The sequence below is a fragment of the Sorex fumeus genome, unplaced genomic scaffold (assembly GCF_029834395.1).
Source record: "Sorex fumeus unplaced genomic scaffold, SorFum_2.1 ptg000058l, whole genome shotgun sequence".
Taxonomy (NCBI): domain Eukaryota; kingdom Metazoa; phylum Chordata; class Mammalia; order Eulipotyphla; family Soricidae; genus Sorex; species Sorex fumeus.
The window spans coordinates 27,757,089-27,767,046 of record NW_026606115.1 but is presented as its reverse complement, the minus strand read 5'-3'; positions in this window follow the sequence as shown (position 1 = coordinate 27,767,046).

Genomic DNA, 9,958 nt, shown 5'->3' with positions numbered 1-9,958 from the left:
CAACTGCATTCTGATTGTAGTTTATATAGTGTTGTCATTATTTCAGCACAAAAGGTTGTTGAATTTGTCAGTGCTTCTGCATGAATTGAGATGATCATGTTATTTTTTTCCATTAATGTAGTATGTCATGTTGATTCATTTTCATATGCTGAACCTGCATTCATGAAATAAATTGCACCTGATCATGGTGTGTAACCATTTTTAACATGTTTTTCGACTCAATGTATTAGAATTTGACAGTATTTTTGCATCAGAATTCACATGAGTTTTGGCTTGTTTTCATTCACTTGTAAAGTATATTTGATTTTGCTATCAGAAAATTCCAGCTTTCATAAAATGACTTGGTAAATGTACTTTACTTTTAAATTTAGGGAAGGTCTGATAAACATTAATGTGAATCCCTTTGAGTTTTTTATAGAATATACAAGAAAAGCTATCTGGTTCTGGGTTTTTTTCATGCTGAAGATTTTGATTATTTTTGAAGATCTATTAAGTACATGTATTTTCATTTTCTTCAAAGTAGTTTTATTATCATGTAACTTATTTAATCAATTTTTGTTTAAAATAATGTTGCATAAGCTCCAAGTAGTTGAGTATACTTTACATTTGCATTTCTCTTAATATGGTTTACTAAGTTCTGATTTTAGAACATATTTTGGATAATTTCCAATGCCTTAAATAGCAAGCTAATTTTTACATATTATTTGAGGAAATGTGATTGGCAATCCTGCTATTGATAGAGTTTCAGGCATATAATGCTCTAACATCACACTCTCCACCATAGTGTCTGTGTCCTTCCACCATTATCTCAGTGTCCCTCCAATGAACTCCTCAAACTTCTGTCATAGTAAGCTCAGTTCTATAGATCAATTCTTTCTTATGTACTGTTGCTTTTGACCATGTGTTATTCCCTTACCTTTTTTCCTCTGTATTTCACATATGAGAGAGCTCATTCTGTATCTGTCCCTCTCCTGAGTGACCTCGTTCAGCATGAACTCTCCCAATCCATCCACATCATACAAAATTGCATTATTTCATCTTTCCTTATAGCCATGTAGTATTCCACTATGTATATACATCTTAGTCTCTTAATCCAGCAATCTCTTCTGGAACACTTGTGTTGCTTCCAGATTTAGGCTATTATGAATAATGACACAAGGAACATAGGAGTGAAAATAAATTTTCAAAATAGAGTTTGGGGGCTCTTATAATAGAACTCAAGAAGTGTAATTCAGCATGTTTCTACCATCCTGGGAGGATCCTCCCAACACCCCTTATTTCGTGCTCCCTTCTGTATCTTAACTGACTTTTCCCTAGCATGTGTGGCTGGCCTCCAAGCCATGGAGCAAAATTCCTGGTACTAATCTCGGCCATTCTTGGGGGTTAGTCTCCTATTTTGTTACTTTATGTTCCCCAGATAAATGCAATCTTTCTATGTCTGTTCCTCTCTTTCTGACTCATTTCGCTTACCATGATGCTTTCCATGTAGTACCACTTCTATGTAAATTTCATGACTTTGCCTTTTCTAACAGCTACATAGTACTCCATTGTGGAAGCATGCTGAAAGTAGACTATAGACCAAACATGATTGCCACTCATTGCTTCTTTTGCAAATCACAACACCCAAAAGGAGAGAGAGAACAAAAGGGAATGCCCTGCCACAGAAGCAGGGTGGGATGGGGGGGATGGAGGGTGGGAGGGATACTGGGACACTGGGATCCGTGGTGGTGGAAAATGGGCACTGGTGAAGAGATGGGTATTTGATCATTGTATAATTGAAACCCAAGCACAAAAATTTGTAAGTCTACAACTTTACTTCATAGTGTCTCACTAATAAAAATTAAAAAATAAATAAATAAAATAAAATAAATACAAGGGTCTTAAGATTTAAAAAAATAAATAAAATAAGATTTTTATTGAATTAAAAAAATGTAATTGCTCTGAGTCATGGGGAATCTAAAATTTGTGTGTGTGTGTGTGTGTACATGCGATCTAAAGAACTTTGATTTAGAGAGCATGAGTATAAAAGAGAGAGAGAGAGTAATTAGTTCACAGGAGGACAGAAACTTTCCATATGATGACAGTCAAGAGTACTCATCTAAGGTGGAGATGCAGGATGTGTCCCCAGCTACTGGAAGCTCAATTCTTAGGTTTTTGAGGTGTTCATATTGCCTTCCAAAGAGTTTCCCCCTACCAGTTTACATTCTCACCAGCTATGTGTAAGGGTTTCTTTTAGCACAAATTTACACAACACTAACTGGTTTTGCTCTTTTTGATGTGCAATTTTTACTGGTATGGGATGAAATCTTCATGGTTTCTGGTTTGCATTTCCCTGATGAGATGGTGTACAAAGCATTTTTAATAGATATATTGGCTATCTGTATGCCTTTTTTGAGATTTTTCCTTCGGCATTTAATTTTTTTCTTGTTAGGATTTATAAATACTTAATAAATCATGGATATTACCCTTTTGTCAGATGAGTAGTAGGCAAACATTTTCTCCAAGCCTGTAGCTTGTCTTTTTATTCTGGCCATTGTTTCTTTCACAGTGCAGAAGCTTCTTAATTTAATATAGTCCCATTTGTTCATCTTGGCATTTGTTTGTTTGGAAAATGGCATAAAGTTGTTTTTTAGATGTCATGAAGTATTCATCCTATGTTTTCCTTAATATAGTTAATGATTTCAGGTCCAGCAAGATCAAGCTTGTTTTATTTTTTTAAATTGAATTATCATGAAATACACAGTTACAAATTTGTTCATGACTGGGTTTCAGTCATACAATATTCCAATACCCATTCCTTCACCAGAGTACTTTTCCCACCACCAATATCACCAGTTTCCCTTCTGACACCCTCCCCAATTGTCCCTCCATGCCAGATTGTGTTTATGGCAGGCACTTTTCTTCTTTCTCTCCGTTTCCTTCTGATTACTATGGCTTTCAACATAGGTACTGAGAGGTTATCTTGTAAATCACTTTACCTACTTCCAGCACTCTGATCTTGTCCTGAGTGATCATTTCTGACAATAATAGTTGTCTAACAGCCCTCCTCTCATCCTTCCATCTGTTGCAAGATTCCACTCAGCATAATACCCTCCATGTCCATCCACTTATAAACAAATTTCATGACTTAATACCATCTTTCTATATAAGTTTGTTGCTTCTAGAAGCTGTTTTGTATAATATTTAGAATTCTCTTCCCATGCCAAACCTCTCCAAGTGTTGCTCTTTTTTTCTGCCCCACAGTGCTCTCCACAAACTTTGTGCTATTACTGGCTTGTGATTTTCAGGCCCATTGTGTCTTGGCTCTGCCTCTACTTCAGCTGAAATTTAAGGTTCTATAATTTTTTATCATCAGCACCGCCTTGTGTAGTTTTCCTGTGGAGTTGGTGGATGGAGCTAGGAGTGAAGTACTAATGCCACAGAGTCCAAAGAGACACGCAGAGCTACACTGGAGCCCATGGGTTTAGAGCCAGAGGTAAATTTGTAGTATTTCTTTACTGGGAATTTACATTTTTAAAAAAAGTTATTAGTGAAACACCATGAGGTACAGTACAGTTGTAGAGTGACAAATTTTTGTGCTTGGGTTTCAGTTATACAATGATCGAGTACCCATCTGTCCACCAGTGCCCATTCTCTACCACCACTGATGCCAATATCCCTCCCAACCCCGTCCCCGCCCCATCCCACACCACCTATGTGGCAGGGTATTCCCCTTTGTTCTCTCTCTCTACTTTTGGGTGCTGTGGTTTGCAAATAGGCATTGAGTGGCAATCATGTTTGATCTATAGTCTACTTTCAGCATGCATCTCCCATCCTGGAAGGATACTCCCAACACCCCTTATTTGGTGCTCCCTTCTGTATCTTAACTGACTTTTCCCCTAGCATGTGTGGCTGGCCTCCGAGCCACACCTCCTGGTACTTATCTCGGCTATTCTTGGGTGTTAATCTCATATTTTGTTACTTTATGTTCCCCAGATGAATGCAATCTTTCTATGTCTGTCCTTCTCTTTCTGACTCATTTTCCTTAGCATGATACTTTCCATGTAGTACAACTTGTATGTAAATTTTATGACTTCATCTTTTCTCACAGCTACATAATACCTCATTGTGTAGATGTACCAAAGTTTCTTTAACCAGTCATCTATTCTCAGGCACTCAGTTTTTTCCAGATTCTGGCTATTGTAAATGCTGCTGCAATGAACAAACGAGTGCAGATGTCACTTCGACTATACTTTTTGGCTCTCTGGGATATATTCGCAGGAGTGGTATTGCTGGGTCAAATAGAAGCTCAATTTCTAATTTTTGAGAATTGTCCATACTGTTTTCCAAAAGGGTTGTACCAGTCGGCATTCCCACCAGCAGAGGAGAGTCCCTTTCTCGCCACATCCGCACCAACACCGGTTGCTTTTGTTCTTTTGGATGTGGGCCAGTCTCTGTGGTGTGAGATGGTATCTCATTGTTGTTTTGATCTATATCTCCCTGATGATTAATGATGTAGAACATTTTCTCATGTGCCTTTTAGTCATTGGATTTCTTCTTTGAGGAAGTTTCTGTTCATTTCGTCACCCTATTTTTTGATGGGGTTGGATATTTTCTTCTTGTGGATTTCAACCAGTACTTTATATATCCTTGATATCAACCCCTTGTCGAATGTGTATTGGACGAATATCCTGCCTTGTTTGCCAAGGCGTCGAAAATCAGATGGGCTGGATACATAATGAAATTTGGAGACGACCACTGGACCAGTTCCATTACGGACTGGATTCCATGGGACGTTAAAAGATTGCATGGCCACCCATCTACAAGATGGTCAGACTTCTTTTTCAAGACCCTGAACGATAAGTTTGAGGCTGTTTGTGTTCCTAGAATGAGCAGATGCCATTGGGCTGCATTAGCACGCGACAGGGACCAATGGAGACGTTACTGGCACCCATGTGAGCAAATGGATGAGTAACGGGGTGTCAAGTGATCAAGTAATTCTATAGACTGTCTTTGTATTTTGGTCACTATTTCTTTTGAGGTGAAGAAGCTTCTTAGTTTATGATAGTCCCATTTGTCTATCTCTGTTTTCACTTGCTTGGCCAGTGGCATGACATCTTTGAAGATACCGTTATCTTCAATGTCATGGAGTTTTTTGCCAACTTTGTCCTCAATGTACCTACCTTATGGATTCTGGTCTGATGTTGAGTTCTTTAATCCATTTTGATCTTACGTTTGTACATGGTGTTAGGCAAAGATCTGAGCCCATTTTTTGCGTGTAACTGTCCAGTTTTCTCTGCACAATTTGTTAAAGAGGGTTTCCTTGCTCCACTTTACATTTCTTGCTCCCTTATCAAAGATTAAATGATCATATGTTTGAGGGGAGATATAGGTATATTCAACCTTGTTCCATTGATCTGCAGCTCTGTCTTTGTTCCAGTACCATGCTCTTTTAATTATGACTGCTTTGTAGTAGAGTTTGAAGTTAGGCGGTTGATTCCTCCCATTATTTTTTACCAAGAATTGCTTTAGCTATTCGTGGAGGCTTATTGTTCCGAATGAATTTCAGGAGTGTTTGCTCCATTTCTTTGAAGAATGTCACGGGTATCGTTATAGGGGTCGCATTGAATTTGTACAGTTCTTTGGGAAGTATTGCCATTTTTGACAATGTTAATTCTTCTGATCCATGAGCAGGGGTTATCTTTACATTTTCTCATGTCCTCTTTTATTTCCTGATGTAGCGTTTTGTAGTTTTCTTTGTACAGAACTTTTGCTTCCTTAGTTAAGCTGATTCCTAGGTCCTTGATTTTCTGGGGCACAATTTTGAACGGGATTGTTTTTTTTTTTATGTCACTTTCGAAATTCCCAGAAACAATAGACTTGTATAGTAAGGTTGCAGGCTATAAAATCAATATCCAAAAGTCCATGGCTTTCCTATTCACAAATAGTGAGAGCAAAGAAAGTGACTTGAATTTACATTTTAAAGATAGTTGAAATAAACCGTCCCCAATAATAACACCATATACATGAATGATTGACTTGAGTGATGACATGACGTTCTTGGAACCAGAGAGATTGCACAATGGTTAGAGTTTTTCCTTTGTATGCAGCCAACCTGGATTCGATCCCTGGCATCTCTATGGTCCCCTGAGTACTGCTAGGAGTAATCCCTGGGTGCAGAGCTAGAAATAAACCTGGAGCATTTCTGGCTGTGGCCCCAAACCAGAAACAAGCAAATAAAAGCCCAAACTTGTCTATATCCTTATCCTTAAAACATGTAAATAATTAACCTAACCTGGGAAAAGTTTCTTCGTATATGTGAATAAGTATCTTCTTTTTTTACAGGAGGAAGGGGATTTGGCCCAAACCTCGTGGTACACAGGTCTTACTCCTGACTATGCACTCAGGGATCACTTCTGGTGTGACTCAGGGGACCATATGGGTTGCCAAGAATTGAATCCAGGTCAGACACATGTAAGATAAAAACCATATCTGCTTTACTATCTTTCCAGCTGCAAGTATATTGATGCAGTGTGTTATCCTGTATTATCTTGATGAACTTCATCATAATAACCTTTATACAGTAGGAGATATGACAAAAGAAGTCAGTCATTGGGAATATAGTATGATATGAGTAACACTCTCTTGAATATGCAAAAAATAACCAGGAATATACATTTTCCCTTCATAGCCTGGAAGAACTCTGAGCCCTTTCTGAAGAAAGAACAGACCTGTCCACAGCAAGTTTTACCTTTGAAGATATATGACATCAAAATATATGATATAATCATAAGTTTCTACCAATTTGTACAACAGCAATAGGAAACTAAATAAATGGTTACATGAATATATTTCCTCTATCCATGTGAAACAATCTTCGCAGATTTTCTACATCTACAAATCTAGAGATTTATCATTTGAAACCTAAGTACATGGCACATCAAAATGCATCATGAAGATATCTATAGATTGAAACCTAAAAAGTCACATTCAATAATATAAATGACAGTCAACACTAAACTTTCCAGTTTGAGAGACAACTGAATGATGAAGAAAGAACATGCTTCTCTTAAAGACTGTTAGAGTTATATGTTTCCTAGGAACAGGCACAGTGTGAAAGATTATTAATTGTACGAGGAATATTATGTGAAAGTTTCTTATTTCTAATTTGCACAACTAAATAAAAATATTGCACAGAACAACTTCGTTTGGATGAAACAAAATGCATCTACAACGAGCAGTTTTATTTCTTATATGATCATCAGTCTATAATCTCCCATGTTAGTCCTTGGGATCTCTGTATCAGGGAAGTATCATGCTACTTAAAAAGACTTGCTTTGAGGAAGTAGACCGACTCATTATATGTCTGACCCAATTTAAATCAAATTTTCACACTAGACTAAAGTGGTGATAGGGAACTTGATGCTAGATTATAAGGTAATTGTAATTTTTTACCGATTTACACAAATGACTTATAAAATCTGCAGTTTTACTTTCATTTTCTTTGAAACATTTAAAGCCACATCCTTTGCTTGCATAGTTTATGCCACAGAAGACCACATATTTTCTGTAACCAAGGATTCATCCCCCTTTTTTTGAAAGACCATGTTGTATTTTGATTCATTCAATTTTAAAAAGAATCCTGTGGAACTTCAGAACACAATGAAATGAAGAGTATCTCTCCTGGAGAGTGAAAAGGGGAGAGAGAGAAGAGCTAATTGGTGCTGGCAGCACAGCAGGTGTTCCCCCTCAAGGACAATGATGACACTGCTCAGACAGTCAAGAGACAGCCTCATGAGCTCCTTGGCAAGCTTACACAGATTCCTTTTTGTAAACAAGTCAAGGGTCTACATCTGCAACAAACAAAGCTGAGATTTAAAGAGTGCTTCTTAGCCAAAGGGCCCTAGAAACAAAGCCAGAATAAAAGTGTCAATTGGGTAACACTCATTTGGTGCCAACTAGGCTTTAAAAGCTCAGGTGTGGTCAGTTATCAGGAAAGATGCAGAGGAGTCAGAGGCATTAAAAGAAAAATCTTGGCAGCTACTTAATTTCATAAACCAAGACTGAGAAATGCCTTTGATGGCTGGCTATTAATCATTGCATGGTTGCTCTCTAGCAAGCATAGAAAGTGTACTGCCAGCCTAGGGCATCACAGCACGTGCACAGGCCATCTGCTGACAGTATCTGAGAGTACGAATATTCTCTAAATCTTCCTTTTTCCTCAAAGAAAAATGATATTGCTACCTGTCTGAATCATTGAGAGTATGTGCATTTAAAGTAGAAAGAACAGTATTTTCCCTTATTTGCTAGGGTCTTAACTTCCATTTTTTACCCATAAATACCATGAGTGTGCAGGAGTAAATCCTTTGAGTTTACCTGGAAGTACTTGCCCTGCTATTGCTAGAAACCTTTGATCAGAAAGTGTGGTAAATGCCAAATGAGACTGTAATTTCTGGGCTAGAGCTAATGATTGTTTTTAAAAATCCTCAAAATATTATAGAAATGCTCAACCAAATGTCACAAGAGCAGACACTGACTAGAATGTTGATCCAGTTATTTGATGAGCCATAAACAGTCTTATTCTGAGTAATATGGACATACAAAATAAAAATCAGACATAGCCTATGAAAAACTATAGCAACAGGTGTATCATTGATAATGTTGCAGCATTTAGAATAACTACATAACTAAGCACATGTTGCAGCATTTATTAGAATAATTATATAACTAGTCACATAGTTAAATTGATTAGTTATTAAAATTATCCTGAATGATAGGTATATTGTTAATCGTCGATTGCCTCGAGCAGGCCCCAGTAACGTCTCTTTCATCCTAGCCCTGAGATTATATTCAGGGCTCTTTAGGAGAATGAGACCCATCATTGTTACTGGTATTTGGCATATTTGGTAGGCCACGGGGAGTTTGCCAGACTCTGCCCTGTGGGCAGGCTACATTCGACAGCCTGCAAGTTTGTCCAAAGTAGGAATGAGATAATAAGATGTCGCGCGGCCGGAGAGTGGTCTCAGCATGGTGGTGGCTGGTCCTGGAGGTCTCCGGCTGCCGTAGCCCTGGCCGGGGCGGGGAGGAAAGGTATATTGTACTTTTCACAAATAATGAGTTTGACAAAGTTAATTAGAAAATTACCTAAGATCATACAGTGAGTAACATAACTTAATTTAAATCTGCTTTTTCTTTTCACATAGTCCACATTTCTCACAACCTAACTTAGACTGTTTGGGCTATTCTTACTAGGAAATATAAGGTAAAGGTAAAGGTAAAGGCCCTCCCGTTGATCGTCGATTTGCTCGAGCGGGCCCAGTAACGTCTCCATTGGAGACTTTGTTGTTACTGTGTCTGGCATATCGAATACTCTCGGTAGCTTGCCGGGCTCTCCGAGAGGGGCGGAGGAATCGAACTCGGGTCGGCCATGTTGGCTGCTTGTAAGGCGAATGCCCTACCGCTGTGCTATAAAACAAGTATATGACTTGATAAAATGAATTGCTATGAGAATTATATAAAAATTTTGTAAAGGAAATTCACAATATAATGCAGAGAGAAGAAAGGACTCCCACCAGCAAAAGATTAAGGTTCCCCAGATGGCTAACATGAAGTGGGGACAAGAGAGGAGGTAGTCTAGAGAAGAGCATCTACTCTTCCTTCTCTACTAGCATTCAAACAGGGAAGTGCCTGGGGAAATTTAGAATTGATGAGAGGCAGCTGTGAGCACATGCACAGTACAGATCTCAAGTCCCACCAGCCCACAGGTGGTTATCAAGGCACACCTGTGTTCCACAACTTCTGGTGCATATGGTATATGATTACTATCACAGGATTTCTTGGTAGGGTGTTATGAAACCTGGGCTGGAGCAAGGAACTACTCTTTGCGAAAAAGGTGAGTCGGTTTCTAAATCTTAGCCAGGGTTTACAGATCCATCACCTTCCCTCAGAGAAAAAAATTCACAAGGAGGTTGGGGGACCC